Raw genomic sequence first — 21,203 nt, forward strand, 5'->3', positions numbered from 1 at the left:
ACAAAATGAATATAGTTATAGTTGTGTACGTACTGCAGCAGAATAATCTAAAGTGCTCTAATGACTCATTTCCATTTAATCATAGTTGAGATATATGGTCATGTTTTTTTTGTCTGTTGTGGAGAGTGTTAACTGTCAAACATTAATTAATTTAGACGTTTTATGTTTCATTAAGACTTGGCAAACCTAAGCTCTGTTGCCATTTTCTTTTTAGAAAGAGGTGAATCAGTCTCTTTTAATGGTGTGGTATTAATTTTAACTTTTAATATAAGCCTTTTTTCAATACTTGCAAGCTGTGCATGCTCTTACCTTGTGAATGGGGGAGCAAAAAGAGGGGACTGCTGTTTTCTTGTTGATTTGTAGGGTCTATTCATTATTTTTATATTATTTAATTTACCCACTTTTGGTTACAAAAATAATCCTTTTCATGCACTAATAGATCGGAAATAAATATATTTCAATAGGATTGATGTTGGCCAAATAAATGTGCTTCGTGATTTAAAAGTGGAAACGGAAAGGTTTCTTTTTTTGACCACATGGGGGCAGCGTTGCCGTGTTTCAGCTGCTCTCACCTCCGGCGGCAGCGTCCTTCCGTTCAGGTGAGTCTGAAGTTTACCTGCTGCTGCAGGTCGAGTCCCGGGAAACCTCTGAAGCCAAAGCTCCGAGTCTCTGCACCGCGCGACGACGCGAGGGGGATTAAAAGCTCAGCTTAAAGCAGAGGAGAATCGTCTGCTTTAGTCAGAGGTCAGCGTGGGAACAGCTGGCACACAGCGTGGACGCGGGGAGTTGGTGTCGTGCCTTGCGTAAAATGCGCGCTAGAGAGGGAGGCGAGCGGAGGAGAGGGACGGCGAGAGCCGAGGGAGAGCGGAACGCTTCGTGAAAGAAGGGGAGAGGAACTGTTGATGGTTTTTCTTTCCCTCGGATTGGTTGTTGAGAGGACAGTAGCGGAATCTCCACGCCAGGTTTCTGCTGGAAACGACCCGCTTTCAAAGTGTTTCCGGTGAACTCCGACGCACCGCTGGCCCCTGAAACAGGTAAGAAATGCTTTGCGGCGAACTTTAAACGCCGCTTGTATCGCGCGTGTAAATAGTGCGCAGGTGTTGCTCTTGGGCTCGGATGGCGATTAATTGGCACTGAATGTGGATTTGGAGGAATGGGTCGGTGCTGCGCTTCAAGCTTGGCGCACCGAAGCTGCCAGGGGTGATGGTCGCGTTACCGCGTGTTTCAAACCAGATGAGGAGAGAGAGACTGAATATCTTTCTCTGGGTTTGTCTCACTATCCACTTTCTTTGGCACGTATTTTCCAATTTTAAAAAAGGAATTCCCATTCTGGAAGCTGACGTCTCGTCAAAAAGTATTCATAAATAAGAGTGTCCAGTGTCAAATGTTTTAAACACAAATCTGAAAAGTATGGTGTGCATTTGTAAGTTCCCTACCTCCGCACCCTCCTTCCTGTAAGGTGTAGTTTGAGAAAAGTAGTAAGAACAAACAAACAAAAAAAAAGAGTAAAAAATTGACGGCAATAATTTTTTTTAAATTTAGCCTGTAAAAGAGGGGAAAAATGTAGGAAGTTCATTGGTGAAAGCCCTAGAAAGAAAATGCATGTTTTCGTTTAAGATGGAAAAAAAATCTTTGAAAATATTTTGTACCCAGAAATCCTGAAGTGGCATAGGTTTTAGCTTCCCATGGTTCTCAGTGGTAACTTTGGAGGAGCTGCAGATGTTCACAGCTCAGGTTGGAGAAACCTGTTTTGCACTAAACAGATCTGGCCTTTATGGAAGAGTTACGAGGAAAAAACTTTAAGGTCAACATTACAGATGAGCCATGTGGCCCTTTGTCACTGAAGTCATATGAGAAAAAGCGTGAACCTTCTGGCCTACATGCAGAGCACCATGGATGGATTGAATGGTGATCCGTTTGGACGCCATCTCCAACAAAACCTGTCTGCCATCAGTAGTTCAGCTGTTTGGGTTGCAGCAGCAGCAGCAGCAGCAGCAGCAGCAGCAGCAGCAGCAGCAGCATGCTCTTTGCCTCAGGATTAGGTAAAAGCCTTCTTCCAGTTTTGCTTCCTAATTGAGAGCAAAGCTTTTTATTATATTCACAGAAAATCCATCCAGCTGTTTCATGACATGGATCTTTTCTACAAAATCTCTAACCCGCCGACCAACATCTGGACGTTTAACCACCGTCACTGGAGTTTAGTCTGTCCTCAGCCTGAGTTTGGATTGTGAGAATTCTGTTTCTTTCTCTGTTTTTCTTTTTTTCTTTTTTTTATTAATTCCCCTGAATTACTCCTCAGATCTCTCTCTCTCTCTCCTTTCTTTTCCCATCTGGGCCCTGATGATGGCTTCTGAGGTGCTGTGAGTTCATTTTTCATTATGAGGATTACAGCTGACGCGCAGCGTCTGTCTCCTTGGATACGGCAGGGACATGTAGTGGTGCTGAGGGCCAGCAGAATCCCACCTCCACCTGGGACTCGGCAGTCTATACTCTGCTTTCTCTTACATTAGTGGTCTTGGTTCTGTGAGGAAGACGAAGCATTTAAGTTCTTGTAGTTTTTGTTGATCTTTCATTGGGTTTGTGCTGCAGAAACAGAGTTGCTCACCTACTTGCTAAATTCATCCTGAAGTTCCATCCACAGGAGGACCCAGTCCTGAGGCTACCATTTTACTTTAGACAGAAACAGGAACTGATATTTGTTGTGACTTCACTCTGCATGTCCTGTCTTGGGTTTTTTTTAAATAATAGTGTAAGATTACATATTATTTATGCCCCTCTCTGTTTAGGACTAAGGAACTGATGCGTGTTCTCTTGATCTCACTGTAATGTGTAGAAACGTCCCATGGGGGGAGTCACAGGCAGTTTGCAGCATCATTTTTCATCTGTGCCATACCTGTGTGGACAGTTTCGATGTGTAAATGATGGCTATGCAAATTTTTACAATCTAATGTCATGGTACGCAGGTTTGAGGCAGAGTTGAGGAAATCTTTGTCGGCATAGTTGTGTGTTTAACGCCTCTGTTAGGGCTGCAGCAACTGCCGTTATCTGACCAAACACCGACTTGGTGATTCTAATTATATACAAGACCGATTTGATTATCAGGGTCTGTTGATCATTAAAGTGTTTGGCTTGGTTGGTCGTGCTACTTTTTTAAGTTATACCTGTGTGGAAATATCAATTGCTATTAAATTATTGTTGTTTTATTTTAATTAGTAAGGTGAGTGTATGACCGACATGGTGTGGTCTCTTGTTTCATGTGCACTGATGTGAAAACAGAATTCCACTCTAAAATGTTGGTTATTCACTTTAAATTAATTGTCTTGATTTTTTTTTATCAACAGAAACAAAGTAAAAAATCCTCTATGATTACCAGCTGAAAGACACTGATATAAATTACCTTAATTCCAATCGATGTTTGAAATCCACTGACTCAAATGAAGTTAGGTAAATTCTAACTAATTATGTTTAGAAAGTAAACAATGAGAAGTGGTGTGTTGTTGAGGTTTACACTAAAATGTTACTAAAATGGTCTTGTTTAGGAGTCTTTATTTTTGTGACAAATGAACTCCAAGTCCAGGTCTGGAACTCCAGTAAACACTGTTAAGCGTCTATGCTAGCTGATGTAGGTGGAGTTTTTGACTTCTTACTGATCATCGCAGGGATCATCAACTCTTTTTATGGTTCTGTTCCTTAACTATCACCAACCCATATCTTCAAAAACATTCAGGTTGATTTTTGGCCTGAATGTTGGTTATTTGCGGGTTTCTCAAATGCAAGCAGACTGACGTGGAATAGCTCAGATTCCTCACTGTTTATTTTTATTTTTTTTTGCAGTGTGTCATTACTTAGGCTTAGAAGTTGCCAGTTTTGGTGCAGACGGTTGATGCACTTGAGTGTGTTTTGTGTCTCTCATGATGAATGAACCTCCTGTACTCTGCGGGACAGAAGCAGAGTGTGAGCGTGAAATGTCTTTAGCTGTAATTAGACTAGCTTGTGTGGGACAGATAAGGTGGCTGTCGCACTCATACGGAGAACGGGGCCCTGGTTCTCTCGGAGACATTAAACTGGACAGAGGAGGAGTGGAATTTAGCCAATATTCTCATCAGGGGATTAAGAGGCCTACTTACTGAAGACAGTTTGGACACTCAGCCGCCAGCGATGGGGACTTCTAATCCTGGGGGGATATGTCAGAGTAGGAGGAAGTAATAAAGTAGTATGGTGCGTGACAGGAAAACAATTTTTACGCACTTCAAGCTGACAACAGGATAATGAGTGTTTTATTAGGAAGTGTTTGACATGTTTTATTTCATTCACAGCATATATGCCTAGTCAAAGGCAATTTTAAAGGGGCAGTATTATGTAAAATCAACCTTTGTTGAGCTTTACATCATGTTGTTATTCCCTCGTCAAAAACATACCTGGAGTGGTGTTTGGTTTTTTTCATACATGTTTGAGAAATCCTTTAATCTCCCATGGCAACCATCCAGCTGTGCAAAACGCCTGGGTCATATTTGGTGCATGTAGTATTTTTTAACAACTGAAGGTAACATAGTTACTTAATTATGCTATGAAATGGCACTATGTGCCTGTAGAATACATAATACTGCCCCTTTTAAAAATAAAATTACACATTCAATTTCTGATTTGAATTGATTTTTTTCCCCTCACTTTGTTCCTTAATTTTTTTTTAGAAATGAGAATGTATCTTTAAAAACTCTTACTTCAATCCTCTCCAAAAACAGAAAATTCGATTAATTGCTAAAATCGATGTATCACCCAGCCCTAATCCACAGAGATGCTGTAAAGACAGTCACTAAAAGTTTGGGAAAATATGGGAATGTTATAAAAACTTTATGTTCTAACAGAAGAGGTGGACAGAGAAGATGGAATCTGGTCAGGAAGGCCCACGGCAAGTCTGAAGGAGGTGCAGAAATTTCCCCGAGGTACTGTTTATGTTCCACAGGTGCTCAAAACATCTCCCTGTTCTTTATATGTCTCTACTAAAGTGTAGACATTTGCCTCATTTGTTGAAGATGCCATCCAAGCCTGTCTATGCCTGGATGTGAGACAAATAGGAAACAACCATGAACTTTGGGGTACAGCTCTTAATTTTCCTTTAACACCACAACAAGACCACATCTATGATGGCATTCACTCGTTCTGGGGTTTACTGTTCCCAACATAGTTAGTTTTTGTGAAGTTGGATAAAGTGTGTCAAAATAACCAGCTAGTTTTGAAAAAAATAAAAAATCTTCACATGGTTTGTCTGGAAGCTGGTGATGGATAGAGATTTTGTTTTTCCTCCTCACAGGCAGTCAAAGCATGCATCCAACTCGACAATCTTCACAGCAGGAGGATAACGCCACGTTAATTAAAATGGCTCAGTTAAGATTCACTCAAGAACATTTTCATAGCTCAGACAAACAGTAACTGCCTTGTTGTTTAATTGCCGTTTATTGTTTGCATTGCTTCCCCTCATTAGGCGCTAACCTGGAGCTGCTGCTGGGACTGTGATTGTAGAGAAGCGTAGGACAGCGGTGATCTCACAAACATGGAATTGTTCTGTCCCAGGGGTGTAGCGAGAACACAGAGAGGTCCACATAAAACAAATCATTCCTTTCCCGAGGTAGCAGCCGTGTGTTTAGAATAACAAGCATGAGAATAGCATCTCAGATTGTTACTGGTTTACTGTAAACACAAACATGGCAACTCGAGCTGAAGTTAAGTCACAGAAATGCATATTTTTGTGTTCTACCCTAAAGGATTGACTTGGACGTGCCTTTTAGAGACTTCTGTGTTGAGCACACAAATCTTTACATTTGGACAAAATATATTTCATGCCTTCTGTAAAGTCAGATTATTACATCTTTTATTGTCTCCTTTGGTGATTCTCCAAATGCCACAGTTATAAAACAACAACAACCACCACTTTTTTCATATTTCATTCAAATTCAAAAGTACTTGATTATTCTCAGAGGGGAATTAAGTATTCCCCTCATGCTTTATAATTTTCTTCAGAGTTAATATAGATGCTGATGGCTGTGGGCAGGAGGAAACTCCTGTAGCAGTCTGTGTTACAGCTACAGGATGCTTAGGAGAAAAAAAATTAATATATATTTTTCAAAAACACCATATTAAAGTTTTAACACTTGAGCTCTAGATTAACTTTACTAAAGTTTTTAAGTTGATAATTTTCCCAGCAACAATAATGTCAATTTGTTTTCCAAGTAGTTGCTCAGCAATCTGAAGCTGAGTTTTCCTTCCAGTATTTAGCTTGAACATTATCAAGAGAACTCATGGTTAACAGCACAGTATTATATGTTTTCCAGGCATATAATGTCATTTTATAGCACAATGAAGGAACTTCTGCTCTTTCTGAACTTCCACCTTCAGGAAGTCATCACAATGCTACTCCTCATTACAATGAGGAGTAGCTTATGAGATGAGCTCAGCTGATGTGGTGCTCCACCACCTGTTTGCTAATTGCTGCTGGCTAGTCTGAAGGAACTGAGTGGAGGAGGGTTGCTCTACCCCACGATGTTTTTGAAGAACTCCTTAGACCCTCGTCTCTGGCTAATAAGCTGCTCCAACTTATTTCTGAAGGCCTGAAAAACAGTTTGAATCAAACGGTTACCAGGCGACCAAAGAAAATATCTCAGGTTTTAACAGAGCAACCCTTCATCAAAATCTTGATTCAACTGTGTGTGATTTGAGTCCTTTTAATTTGGTGGCATTGTGCTAATTTATCCCTCATCATAGATTGCATTATTATTATATTTTACAGAAATTTCAAAGTGTTTGCTTCACTTTCAGTTATTTATCTTACTAGATGTTTTGTCAGGTTTGCTAAATGTTTCCAAATGTTCCATATGGTGCCTTCATTTTTTCACCTGACTTTGTTGATGCAAATCAGCCAATCAGTGCTGCTGATGAATTTGTAACAAGCAGTGCAATGGCTTCCATACTTCAACTTTTTCATAAGATAAATACAGTCATCAGCCAGTTGGGGCGGATAGATGTCTCCATTGTCATTTCATAAAGCTGTGTAGATCTATGCTAACAGTTGTGTTCATAAGTATTTTTTGATTTGACTAGATCTTTGCAAATATTTAGCCAACTCTGAGTGTCGCATTACTCTGCTGCAGTCAAGTCTGCCAAAAGAAAGAAAAAAAAAGAAAAAAGAAGCAGAGGCAGACTTCCAGTTCTCTCTCTGGTAACAGCAGCACACCAAAGCGCAACATACAGAAAAGAAGAATGAAACCTCCATGGTAATTATAACAAGTCATTTTGATTACATACTGATTAGATGTTATAGATCTCCCGATGGAGGTGGTAGTTGAGTAACTAATAGGCCAGAGAGATGGAAAAACAAGGGTTTGATACTTTATTGCAGCCAGGAGCAGAATGTGGAGGAAGGTTTAATCGAGTAATCAGTGTTATGGCTTAAAGTATTAGCACAGTATTAGAAGATCCCAGCTCAGCAGAAACAGAACCGTTTGGATGTATTTTTTTCTTTCTTTATGATTGATTCCATTTTTATGTTTGCCAGAAGCACAGCCTCACGCTGTGGGAATTAGACCTCCATGCGAGTGCTGTGACTGCCACCACATGGAGCTGTAGATATGATTGTAGGCTTGGCAGAGGCACTGAGAGACATATGCTGACGGAAAGTCACTGCTGTTTGATTGCTGCCACCGCACTCACAACTGGGTGGTCAAGGGAAGTAGTCAGAGGTCACACAGAGGCTGAACTGTTCTGTCTGGAAAGGTGGAAATAGAAACTCTTGTTGCGGCCTTTGATGGCAGGGTTTCCCCCAGAAAACATGCTAAGCCCAGTAGTAGGGTTGCTGGGACAGTCCATCAGTTTTTGAGTTCCAACATTTTGCAGAGGCGCATGAGCAGGCATCATAACTTGGAATTTAACCTAACCTAATGTTGTCAATTCATCCAATGAAAGGGCGGCGCCCCCACAGTGCTCAGGCACCGGTCTCTACCCATGTCATGTTCGAAGTGTTTGTTTGTGTGTTTGTTCTCTGGACGGGTTGTACAGAAATGTGAATTTCCCTCTGAGATTAATAAAGTCTATTCATGCAATCATTGGACAAAATAGCGTGCGAGGCCAACAGGCAGGTGCAAGAATGACGTAATTGGCGTGCACCTCATCACACCCAGTTCAATGCATTAACTATAAACCTAGGTTAATTTGTCTTTACTGTTATGTTTACTAGTGTACTTTAGAAACTCAGTTTAAAATAAACAACACTTATCCTGGTGGTGAGGAAGAGTAAAGCCTGGTGGCCCATCAGGGAAACCATGGGCGGCTTCATCAAAAAGTTACAGCAAACGTTTTAAGCTTTATTTTTGCCATAAAGCATGACCTCACAATAAAGATGAAGTTGCTGTACTTTCTTGAAATGGCACTAGATCTGGATGGTATGACTGAAAACTTATCTCAATTTTAGTGGTCAGTCGATACCGGTAATTGCCAATATTGATAATTATTGCTTAGTATTTTGTTTTAAATATTTGAAATTCTGCCAAACTGGTGGACTGACCTTTACTCTGTTATCCACAGTTTTCACTTGACGCTGTTTATTTTTAAGCAGTTATGAGGCTCGGTGGTGAAACCTGAAGCTGCTGCTGTGCAAGTTACTCAACAAGTTGTTGCTAGGTAACCAAAGAGTGAGTGAGCTAGCTAATGTCTTCAACCTAGCTTGTCTGGCTGTGAGAGGTTGAGCCTTTTCTCTGCCTATATTTCCCAGAATTCTTTGCGGTCCTAGCTCTAGGCCCACCGGGGTTAATTTTTGCTTCAAAAAACAATCTGATGGGACACTGGAAAAGACTTGCTGTGTGCAAAAAGGATTTAGCGCATCAGTGAAGGTAATCAAGACTAAATTAGCATCTCAATGCTAAACATATAGCAGCAACACAGACAACCCCAACACTAATGCCAGCGTCCACAGTCCACATTTCTAAAGAAGTTCCATGAATGATCAGAGCTTCCTGAAATACTGGAAGCTGAATGGGTAGAATAACACTTTGCACCAATTTGATGGTTTAATAAATTACAGTATCTTTGCTGTTGAGCTCATATATCTGTTCACTAATTTAGTAGCATTATGACCTGAGAGTTTCCATATGCTGCAGAGGAGACAGTTACTCAGGCAGAGAGGAGAATGCTGAAGCTGTAAGTCACTACAGAACAACTGAAGAGCAAAGACGAAAGCATTTTGCCTATCAGCATGGCAGCCATTGTGTATGCATCCAGCGAAGTGCAACCTCCATCAGATTTGTGAAGCCTGAAGCAGGATCCATGTTGCAGCCTTCCTGTACCTCTGTCCTTGTTCTCACTTATCAAACAACACATTGCTGCTGCTGCTGCTGCTGGCATCCTACAGGTATTATTGTGAGCCAGGAGGAAGGAGGCAACATCTGCTGTTTGACTTTGTTAAATTAAAGCCTCAGTTGCATTAATGCTTTTATGAGAGCACCTGTGGCCTTGTCAGTCGTGTGCCAAGATTTCCATACAGTTTATTTCGGCCTACATAAAGTCATGGGGAAAAAAAACAAAACAAAACATACCCACTCTAATTTTATTAAGTTCTGAAAATTTGATCCATGATTTGGCCTAAAAATTAGGTGACAAGTATAATCTTGTATTTTTTCTCCATTTTTCTTCTCAACCATTGTTGCTTCTTTCTAACTGATTCTGCCTTTTCATTCTTTGGTTTTGGGTTTTGATATTATTTTGCAAATGACTTTGAAATGCAAAGTTAACTATCCACGCCAGACATGTTTGAAATTATTCATAGCCCTGGCAGATTTGAAGTAAAACATTCAGCATGCTGTGTGAACCAGGAAGTGTACTGAACTGTTAATTCACGGATGTAGGCAGAGGAAAGAATTTAGCCGCTCAACCTCTCATGGCCAGCTAAGCAAGGTTTGGTGGCATCAGCTAACTTACTTACTCTTTGGTTACCTAGCAACAACCTAGTGAGTAACGTGTGCAGCAGCAGTTTCATGTTTTGCCACTGTGCCTCATAGGCTGTTTAAAAATAAAAAGATTGGTGTGGAATGAAGGGAGGAAATGGTTAGACTAGCATGAGAGGAAATTATGGATGAAACGGTGAAGGTCACGCCACCAGCTTGGCAGTATTTCAGATATTTAGAACCAAAAACTAATCAATAATTATTGATATTGACTTATATGAAATGCTTATATCATGATGCATTTTTCAGCCGTATTTTCCAGCCATATGATGATGTCATCCAATGCAGAATATCTTCTCTCTTGCCTAGGAATTGAGCTGTTAGCATGTCATGACGGTCACGATATGCTAACGGCATGATATGCTAACTGCTTCAGCCAGAGGACTCTTCAGATTGACTGGAAGACTGACTGCTCCTGCAGATTCTTCCTGCTCGCAGCATTATCATCCCACTATAAAGATACTTGGATGATATGAGTTAAAAGATTTAATTTTATTTTTATTGAAAGATTACTTTAAACCTCAATATGCCAGCAAAATGAATAATCATTGGCTTAGCTGTATTATGTGCTTTATTTTTAATCATCTCTTTTAGTCATCATGTAGCCCTTCCTTTGCTCTGGTTCTCATCATCTAACTCCACTGTCATCCACTGGATAAAAATAGAGAATTTTTTTTTTCCCCTGTGTTTCTTCTTATTATTTCCACCTCTCTCCCCCCCCCACCTTCCGCTCGCTGCTCTTTCCCTCACTTTGTGGCTTCCTCTTTTAACTCGGCCTCCCATCCCCTCTATTTAAGGGAGACAACGGTGTCATTTGGGAAAACTGCAGGGCTGAGTGGGAAGCTTAAGCTGAACAGCCCAACAGACTCCTTTCTGTGGCTCATGCTGGGAAAGGAAGGGAGGAGAAGCAGAGGGCAGTGGTGCAGATGAACAGATATGGACAGGGTAACAGAATGAGTAAAGAGGACACTGTGTAAATGTGAATGAGTGGACAGAGGGGAAGATTTACAGTGTTTTCTAGTGCACTTTGACCAGCTTGTTGACCTTTTAGAGGTGCATTGATTGCAGTTTTCTGGCTGATCACCGATTAGTGATCTCTAAAAAGCCTCCGATGGTTCCAATTTTGGCCGATACCCATTTTTTTTGTATGAAATGTTGCTAAATATAGCAAGAAAGTTGCTGAGTTAGCAACACTGGAGTAACTATTGTTAACTACAAACAGGCAGACATGAACTGGTGGTTAATTTTTAGGCTTTTGCTGATATGTTGCTGCTAATATACCCTGGGCAGCTAGCTAGCTTTTTTACGTCATTAATGGGTAAATAATGGGTAAATACGTAAATAATGGGTAAGTGCAAATTTTTTGCCGATTGGTGCAATTATTCTACGTTTGCAGACATTTTCATTGTGTTGTGTGACTTGATGTGGTTAAAGCTACCGCTAACTAGCTGTGAGTGCAAATTGCTGGTTGCCTCACCTTGTTGCGAGGCCCCTAGCGTGGTTAACGGTCACCACCTATCAGTGCTAGCTGCTACTGCTAGCACTGATCTACGAGCAGCATTTGGTGCCACACAAACTGAAGTTAGAGTTTAGTGGATTTTAAACATGGCGGTCAAGCACCAGTCTGAACTAATAATTTTATTCCAAAGTTGTTACTATGTAGGGAAATGGAGCTGAGGTTGAGAACAGGAAAAGAGTCCATCATAGGACCAAAGGAGAATGGCCTCAGACACGACGATGATGACAAATAGGAACAAAATAAATTAAATTTCATTCATAGTGGTATTAAAAAGTATTAAATCTGAGGTGGCGAAACCTACAGAAAGCCTGATTATATCTAGTGATAAATTTTAAGCCTGGCAGCACATCCAAGCAGTGCTTGACAGATCCATGAAGAAAAGTTGTCATGAAGTGACAAAATGCAGAGAGAAGCAACACTGGAAACCAAAAGAAGAGGAATGTAAACTTTATATGTTAAAAATAATTTAAAAAAATGATCTTTAAAAATTCTTTGGAAGGAATAAAACTGAAATCTATTTAACAAGTTATTTTCCTGGTGAGAATGTAGACATGCTAGTCCTTGAAGAGAGGACATCTCCACAGGGTACCGCTGTACATGCTGGGATCCGGGGTAGGAGGATCTTTGCTCTGGCCAGCACTGAATGATCTACTTTTGATTTCAGTAGCTGATGGAGGTATGTAGTAAATAAACTGGTGTATTTCAAAGTTCAATCACTGATTTGCCTCAGAGGTGTTTCTGTACTGCATACATTTGTCTCAGACGTCAGATTTATAATCGCACCCTCCAAACAACCCTCTCTGAGAAAAACACCGAAGAGTCTTTATGAAGCATGTCACATAGCAAGGTCAAGTCTGGAGCAGCCTGTGCTTATGTTCAGTTTGTGCTGTACATCATTTCCCTACCACGCAGCTTCTCAGATCCTGTTTTGGTGAATAAACAACCAGCTGCCAGGGGTTGCTCCTGGTTCTCTGTTCAGTTTAGTACTGGGAGCTTTTAAAAGTTTCCACACTGCTTCTTCTCCCAGCAGTTTTTCATGAAGCAAGGACTGATGTTCTTGAACAACTCATCTATTTGTGCTTATTAGCTCTAAATCCCAATTAGTTTGCTCATATTTACCTCGCAAATAATTCATCTAAATTTTCCACAAAAAAACCAAAAACAAAACAAAACAAAACAAAAAAAAAAAAACAACAAAAATGACTTCCAGAGGAGAGTTCCAGGCAAAAACCAATTCTGATAAAATAAAACAAAATAAAAAAAAAAAACCTCCCCCAAAATCCCCCCAAAAATGACACAAAGGCCCATCTCACATTTGCTAGAATACATACTTTTAACAATGCTATGCGTCAGGCTGGTTACAAATTTTTTGTTTTACTTAAAGCGGTAGTATGTAAGTTAATAAAAAAGTTTTTTTTAACCTATTTTTCAAAATGATCTTTGTCATGACAGTAAAATACAAGACAAATAATCTGTTTAAAAATTGATCTCCTCTGCCTTCACCCAGTTCTTCCAGTACTAACCGCAGAAATACACCACTCAATCAGAACCAATCAGAGCCAGGAGGAGGCTCTTGGCACTGCCAATCACTTTGTGTATGAGCTGCTCACACACACTCCTTGCTCTCTGCTATGCTACAACTGGTTCACCACAACACAGACTGCCACTAACGCTAAGGCTAGTTAGCATGACCTCCGATGACAGTGGGTAAACTGGTCTCCTGTAATGGTAAATTGTTTCTCCGCCATTAGCATATTTAGCACTGGCTGCTTGTTGTCGGGAGCGGTGCATCTCTTCTGACGGTAATAGTAGGTCAGGGAGGAGGTGAAGGAGATTGATCTTTTCATAACAAACTGTCACAACATGGTTATAGTTTTAACAAATATGGGGGGGGAAAAACTGAAGCTGTAATGGATAAGACAAACATTTGAAAACTGCATTTTGGAGTTCCTCAGTTTATATTTGTCTCATAAAATACATTGAACATCAGCACAGTACCTGTTAAGATGATGGTTGGTGTTTCCCACTTATCACGAGGTTACCAAACACCTCTGTAGTTTCACTCCTCTCCTCACGATACGTCCTGTCAGCTATTTTCTTGTCTTCGAAGTCAGTCTGTCCATCTCCATGACACAGACCAGTACACTGCTGTGTTCTCAGAAAACAGCGGTAGCGATACCAGCTGTCAGCATCACTTTGGTCAACTTGTGCAGAATACCACATCACTCAATACTCACCGCAGGGTGAGTATGAAACAGCCAGGCCTTCGGCGTCAGTTATATTCACATTTGCACAGAAGCTGTTGTGAAGTGGAAGCAAATGGGTGTCCAGTGTGATGAAAAATGGGGAAAAATCAAACACTATTTCTCTCCAAACCGAAGGTTGCGTGTTTTTGCTAGATCTGGGAAATAGAGAGATCGATGAAGCCGTGCCCTCAAAGACACAGGACATCAAGAGAAAGTTGAACCTCCTAGTTTTCTTTAAACTAGTGAATCTTTTATGTTCTCTCCAGCTCAGTACATTCAGTATGTGTTCATGCACCATGACAAATGGAGAAATCGTACAAGTTTGTTTGAATGCAGTGCAAAACGCTGCAGTGTTTTCTGCGTACACTGCTCCCTCATTGGAAAAACAACCTTCTGGTGTATTTCAAAGGTCACACAGTCTCTGCTGTTTGCCAAAAAAAAAAAAAAAAAAAAAAAAAAAAAGCTGAAACTACAGAAGAAACTCAAAAGAATTCACACTCCTTGAACTTTCCTCATTGTACTTCACTGGGATTCATGAAAGATCAATATAAAATAATTACTACTGGTTGTCAATGGAAGGAAAGGTATCCATGTGAATCCTTTATCAAATAAAATTCTGAATAGTGTGGCATGCTCATTATACAAGCTTTTTCTGAGTAAAACATTCAGAAGAAGCTTGTATAATTATACTTCTATTAAATTTTAAATATTAATCCTTCTATTAAAGGATTAATAGAAGAGCCATGTTATGTTGACTTCCTGAAGGCGGTGTTTCAGAAAGAGCAGGAGTTTTTAAAGAGACAGAGGCCCAATTTTAAGGTGTTTAATTGCAAAGTCAAATTTCTTTTATGTCACATTTGATATACAACTGAAGATAACATAGCTACTTGGCTAATAAAAAGGTGCCATGTGCCTAGAACATACATGGTACTTAAGGCAGATCCAACAGCTTTACATGTTCTACAAGGAATTTCAGCTGCATTTGTCGACAAACTCATAACAGAAAACTTAATCAAACATTACTGTATTTGATTTCTATACAATATTTTTAATTTACAGAGTTTAAAAATACAGTTTTAACTACATGAATCCCTCTAACTGAAGTACAAATGTTTTAGTTTCATCCTGACATTTAGTTTTTGATATAAATCCCGTATGTCAGAGTGATTGACAGCGCTCTGACCCTCCTCATGTGACAGAAAATTAACAAAAGATATGCTGCCTTGTGGAGCTAAGCACTCCACAGGGACGGGGACAAGGAAGTTAGTAGGAGTCAAAGGAAGATGGATGGAGCTATATTCAGAGCAGTTCTGGAAGAAAATGTATTAGTTTCTGACAGGACATATTTGTTTAAAAAAAAGAAAAAGAAAATCCTTTTGCAAGGTAAACATTTTCTTTAAAAGTCAAATACTAATTTGATACAAGAAGAAATGAGCACAAGTAAAGCTGACTGAATATATTGAGAAGGCTATGATTTGTCTACTGCAACGTTTGCAGTGTGCCCAACAGGATAAAGACGCTGCACAAGTTACACCACGGAAAAGAGTTGAGCAGTCTTCTACTACAGAAAGAAGCTGGTGTGGCACAGAGAGTGGGTACTGGAATAGAAGGAAAAACGTACGGATGTCTACATTGGAGATTATGAGGGTCATGAAGGAAATAAATCCACCTGAAGCACAACTGCAGGTTGCTGGGAGCAACTTTCTGTGTTTATTTCTCCAACCTTCAGTTTCTAGTAGGAAAATATCCAATGAAATTTATATTCCATCCTATCCTATTCTATTCTGTTCTATGTTTCAACTCTGCACTGTTGTTTATTTTTAAGCAGTTTTGAGGCACTGTTGCAAAACTTGAAACTGCTGCTGTGCAACGAAAGAGTGAGTCAGTTGATGCCACCCACCTTGCCTAGCTGTGCGTTTGAGTGGATAAAACTTTCCCTCTGCACAGAATTCTCTGCGGTTCTGGGTTGGAGTTTAGTAAATATTCTGTATATTGAATTATCTTTTGATATCGATCACGCGTCTATTACAATATATTATTGATTTATTGTCCTACCACATATGAACTATAGCACAATCAAGGTTCAGGACAGATTCCAGAACCTCCGTGTTGCCTATAATCACCAGCGTGTTTCTTTAAAGTCTTTTTAATTATAGGCTAATTTAATTTATTATTCCCATGTACATACCTTTTTGCATTTTTGTTTTCCACATCATTCAACACCATTCGATCCAGGAAGAGGCAGAAGAAGGACCTTACTAGAGTTTGCCTAAATCTGGAAGATTAAATGGCACAAAGAAAAACAAGCCCCACAACAGAGATTATGTTGTAGACACAGGATACTATTGACGTCGTTGTCTATCAGTTTGATACTTCGGCGGCCTTTGGTGGCGGTGATGTCATGCAGGCTGTCTCCGTGGAGACGGTTAGTGGAGCGATTGATTGGACAGTTAACCTCGGGGGCATCTGCGCCAACCAGGCTCGCTGTTCCTCTTAGTGGGACTGATGGGAAATGTGCGCCGGAGAGAAACGCTTTCATTTGGTCGACAAGCTGCGTTTATATAATTCCCATGCAAACACATTTTTCTTTGCTCCTCTGTGCCTCATTGACTCTGACTGCTGTTGCTCTCTCTCCACTTTGTCTTTCTGCCCAGCTCAGGCTTCGGTTTTTCTGCCTCCTTTTTGTTCTATCACATCTACTTCTAACGACTCTGTATCTGCGTAGTCCTTTAGTTCTTCATCGGCTTATTTTTTGTGCCTTACTTTATGCAAATTGTAATTGCATTTTGCTTTCAGACTCAATTTGAAATGCCCTCCCATCTTCTCGCCACTCTCTGTGTTGTAAATGTCCCATCTGATTCTCACATATGTAAGCCTCAGGTGTACGTTTGCATATTTCCATGCATTTCTTTCTCTTAGACCCTTTTTTACACTCCACTTGTTGGACGGTCCTCCTTTGAATGTCCATCGTTATGGTTGTATATTCTCTGACCAGCAGTGACTCAGGGTTAAAGAACAGGGTGAATGAATCAGAGCCCATTCTAAGCATACTGTGAAAATAAATGTTTCCAAACATTGAACAATTGAAGTTGGACTATAAAAACATTTCATTGCTGGCAAATATATCATGGCCTCCTCTCTTATTGACAGTTATTTTTGGCCTAATGTTCGTTGCAATCTAAGACCGCAGGCTATTTAGATATTTTAGTCTGCCATCCTTCTACAGCCCGTGACCCGCCAGACCTCAAGAAAAACATTCTAGAAGCTCTGCTGGCTAGCAGGAACCGTCCCCTTGAGTGATTAATAAACTTGGGAAATAACAGGAATTGGAGCCTCGAACCTGTTGCTACCTTTTTGAAATATTGTGTTTATGTCAACTATTATTACACAATTCCTCTGAAATACGGCCAGTTAGAGACTCAGAGATCTAGATTTCCAAATGAAATGCAATATTTACTGTAATCTGAAGAAAGGACTTTGGACCACTGAGCAACAGTTCAGTTTTATTTATTGTTTTATATCCTAGATAATATGATTCTGACATTATTTCTGTTTCAGGGGTTAAAACTAGGAATGTGGCAGTGTTATCTCATGTCTTGGATCCATCTCTGCCTGGTCAACTTGAAGCCTTTTCTACATCTGCTTGCTATATTTTATTGATTTCCTTTGCTGCTGGTGCACCTTTCGCTTCCACTCAGCTTTCCATCACTGTGCCTGGAAACAGCACTGCGAACATCTGGCTTCATTATTGTGGCTTATCCTTGTTAATGAGGTCATCAGCAATATTCCTTATGATTGGGTAGAGCTAAAGATTTCTGCATGGAAAAACCTTTTCTTACTTAATGCTCCAATTAGCCGTTGTAAACCCAGTAAGCCACACTCACCTGTGATTGTAAGAGGTTGGAATGTTTCACTTTGTGTGTAATTTTGCCGCATGATCTGAGTCACTGAAATGCATAAATTTTTCAATATTTTAATTTATTGAGCTACAGCTGCATGAATTATTTCTAAAGCCAATCTTGTGTCAGCCTGTCACAATCACCAATTAATCGCACGGTAAATTAAAATGAGGTCAATAACTTCCATTCTGATGATTAATAAATTTTGAAGGGTAATTTTGTTTACGGACTTAAAAATCTTATTGTTTTTGTGTTTGTATGTGGGTGGTTTATATTTCCATTTTATTTATTGTTTTTGGCTATTTGGTTGTTTTTTTTATCTTCCAGTTCCAGTGTTTAGCTCGGTGTTTAATTTTATTGATCTTGAGAGAGCAAGCTTGCATTATTGTGAAATTATCAATATGTTGCTTGAAAATGGTGTCAAAACAAAAAAAAAAAAGATAATTTACTGCAATAATTTCTGGGACAATTCATCGTCCAGCAAAATTTGGTATTGTGACCGCCCTAATGTCACAAAACTGGACTCCTAACTCATGAGTTAACTGGCTACTTCTTTTGTTTTAAATATTTTTAATATACTTATGGCATATAACTGTTTAAACTATATGCCAGCTTAAGGAGATTTATGGTTTGTTGAATGTAGCATTTCAAGAAACACTTCATATAACTATATCAGACATGGACATAATTTGTCTTTCAATAGCATATTTACAATGCAGATATTGAGTGAAATGTCGTTGCAAGACTCCAATAGAAATAAATAAAAACATGAAAACTATATAAAAAAAAACATCAGCTATTACAATTAAAAAAATAATGATATAACATTTCTAGCTGAGTCTCACTAGTTTCACTCTGCACACCAACATATTATTACTACAATAAAGACTATTTCTATAGCTTTAGAATCATCAATGATGTTTATCCTGAATTTCTATTTGGACAGGGATAGAAACAGTTCTTTTTTGGGGGACACTAGTAAATATTGCATTACAGTTCTACTCAGTTCAGTTCAAAAATAATTTCAGAATAAAATCCTGTTTTCCTAATCCCACGGGAGGCTGAGTAAGCATGACTTCTAAACAATACCAACTGTGTTTTCCAAGTGAGATACACACACACTTTGACAGACTGACAGAATTATCACATTATCGCAGCTGCTGTGAAGTGCTCAGAGATGGCGTTATGTAACTAACACAGCTTCCTTCTGAGGCATTTCCCGCCTCTCATCCTCTCATTTGATCAAACATGTCTCTGATCAAATGCCGTACTGTCTGGATGGAGCAGATATGTTTTCATCAAAATGAGTCTACAGAAGGAAGGAAACACAAACAGAATACATGCTTGACATTTCCAGAGAACGCCAGAGTCCAGGTTATTAAGGAAGCACACTGTTCTCTTTTCGCTGTAATATTTTGGGCTAAGCAGCACTGGGAGCACCAGGTCTCATTAATTTTCTCATGTTTGTAGTGGTGCCAGGATGTGTGTGTCTTTTTATATGTATATTTATCTTCTTTTTCTGTGCTCTTGCTTTTGTTGTCTTGTTAGTTTCTTTTTTAAGCATTATCACTTCCATAGCTTTTTCCAGCTCCACAGAAACAAAACTGAAGTTATTTTCTTTGAATCTAAAGAGGATCAACCTAGAGTCAGCACACAGCTTCAGTCATTACAGCTGGAAACTAGAGATCAGGGACAAAATAGGTATGGTGATGGACTCAGACTGAACATTCAGTCACACAAAGACAGTTACGAAGTCGGCCTTCTATCACCTGAAGAACATTTCCAGGACTGAAGGACTAATTTCCCAGCAGGGTCTAGACAAACTCATCTATTTGTTTACCTTTGCTCCCACTGATTCCCACAGAGCCTTCATAGGTCTGCTAAAAGTGCCGCAGTTCTCTCTAAAAATTGGAAGATGAAGCACATTAACCCAGTTCTGAAGTCCTTCCATTGGATCCCTACAGTTCAGAGAACAGACTTTCACCTGCTTCTGTTAGCTAAAAATCACTGAGTGAGAAATGAAAAATAAATATTTGAGAATATAGTGAGTTTTGGTTAACGCTCCTTGAAAATGTAAATGTTTCTAAAAATGATTAATAAGCGGCAAATATTTTTTTAGATATTTATTGTCCTCACTAAGCCCTTTACAATGACACGTATATTCAGTAAGGACTTGGTGTTTGGGAATGTGAGCAACTCTAGGAATGTATAGTCATTTCTTTAAATCTCCAAGATCTTTACTAATGTATATATACATGTTGATCAGAAACTAGAGAGTCATCAAACAATATTAACCCTTGTGTTTACAAATGGGGTCCAACCGACCCCACACCCATATCACTTCTATCATTTGCCTCAGTCCTCGCACACACAAGGGTTAATATCCTTATCAGTCCCAATATTGTCTAGGCGACAACATTGTTTGTTGCCTAGACAATATTGTTTAGTAAATGATCACTTTGTTGCACAGCTGTCAATACAGCAGTAGTGCCGACCTGCTGATGTCCCACCTTCTCCATGACCAAACTGGAAATTATTTCCTCTAGTGAGCACATTAGCTAGCTATTCTCACTGCTGTAGCTGTTGGCTGAAGTCTATGCACCACTTAGTTTCCCTTGTCTTAAGCAACAGGGCCATTTTTAACGAATCATGAAGAATGAAAGCTGAAATGACATGTGCATTTGTCAGACTGATGTAGTACATTAAGGATTCATCCTGCTGAGAGCGCAGAGTTTGCCCCACATCAGATGTCATACATTTCAAACTTTAGATACCTCCTTCCATTCATTGTTTGAGATTAATTAAACGGATTTGTCGAAGTGGATCCTGCATTCTCTTAACGGTGACTGCAAAAGGAGCAGCTGGGATTCGGGGACTTGGTTGGAAAATTACAATGATCCTAGAGAGAATTAAAAAGTGGGAACATTTAAATTATCAATGGACATCATCAAACTTTCAGAGCAAATCATTTATGCAAGCGAACTGCAAAGGTTGGGAATTAGAATGAACAAGGGCAAACAGTAAAATGCTTTATAGTAAGTTTTTTGGCTCTGTGAGAGAACCTTGCTTTTGGCTTGTTTTTGGTTAAGAACATCAGAAGCAGGACTCTTGATGAAATAGCCAAGAGCAAAATTATGGTGGGATTAAATATTCATAGCAAGAGGTGAGGAAAGGAGAGCAGATACTGTGATTACACGCCTATCTCCACACTTTGCACTATGAGCACGGAGAGCCTCTTTGGTTTCAAGTTGTGGGAAGTGAAACACAAACAGTTTTAACCTTTGCGTTGCACCAGATGTCTCAAGAGGTTGGCGCTCGCCGCGTCTCCAGATAGGATCAGCCAGCTTAAGCCAGATGACGAGGCTTCTGACACTGTTTGAGAGGTTGGAGAGAAAATCTTTTCTAGCAAAGGGATGCTTGTAGGCTGAGGAGCCAAACAGCTTTGGAAGAGTAGAGAGAGGATTGTAATATCTGAGGTATGGAAGAACAACAATCTTACCCGTGTAAATGTTTTGGCCTCTTTCCCCATTAATTGCTGTTTTTATTTATT

The 21,203-nt window shown here is 39.7% G+C and overlaps 1 protein-coding gene across 1 annotated transcript in view; it reads left to right on the forward strand.

The window, feature by feature from the left end:
* Nucleotides 1-558: 558 nt before the first annotated feature.
* Nucleotides 559-21,203, forward strand: part of klhdc8b (kelch domain containing 8B) — a 180,862-nt gene continuing 160,217 nt past the window's right edge. The window contains exon 1 of the mRNA XM_016681362.1: nt 559-1,034. The gene's annotated coding sequence lies outside the window, so the exon portion shown is untranslated. The remainder of the gene's footprint in view (nt 1,035-21,203) is intronic.

The sequence above is a fragment of the Poecilia formosa genome, unplaced genomic scaffold (genome assembly GCF_000485575.1).
Source record: "Poecilia formosa unplaced genomic scaffold, Poecilia_formosa-5.1.2 Scaffold278, whole genome shotgun sequence".
In the NCBI taxonomy this organism is placed as follows: Eukaryota; Metazoa; Chordata; class Actinopteri; order Cyprinodontiformes; family Poeciliidae; genus Poecilia; species Poecilia formosa.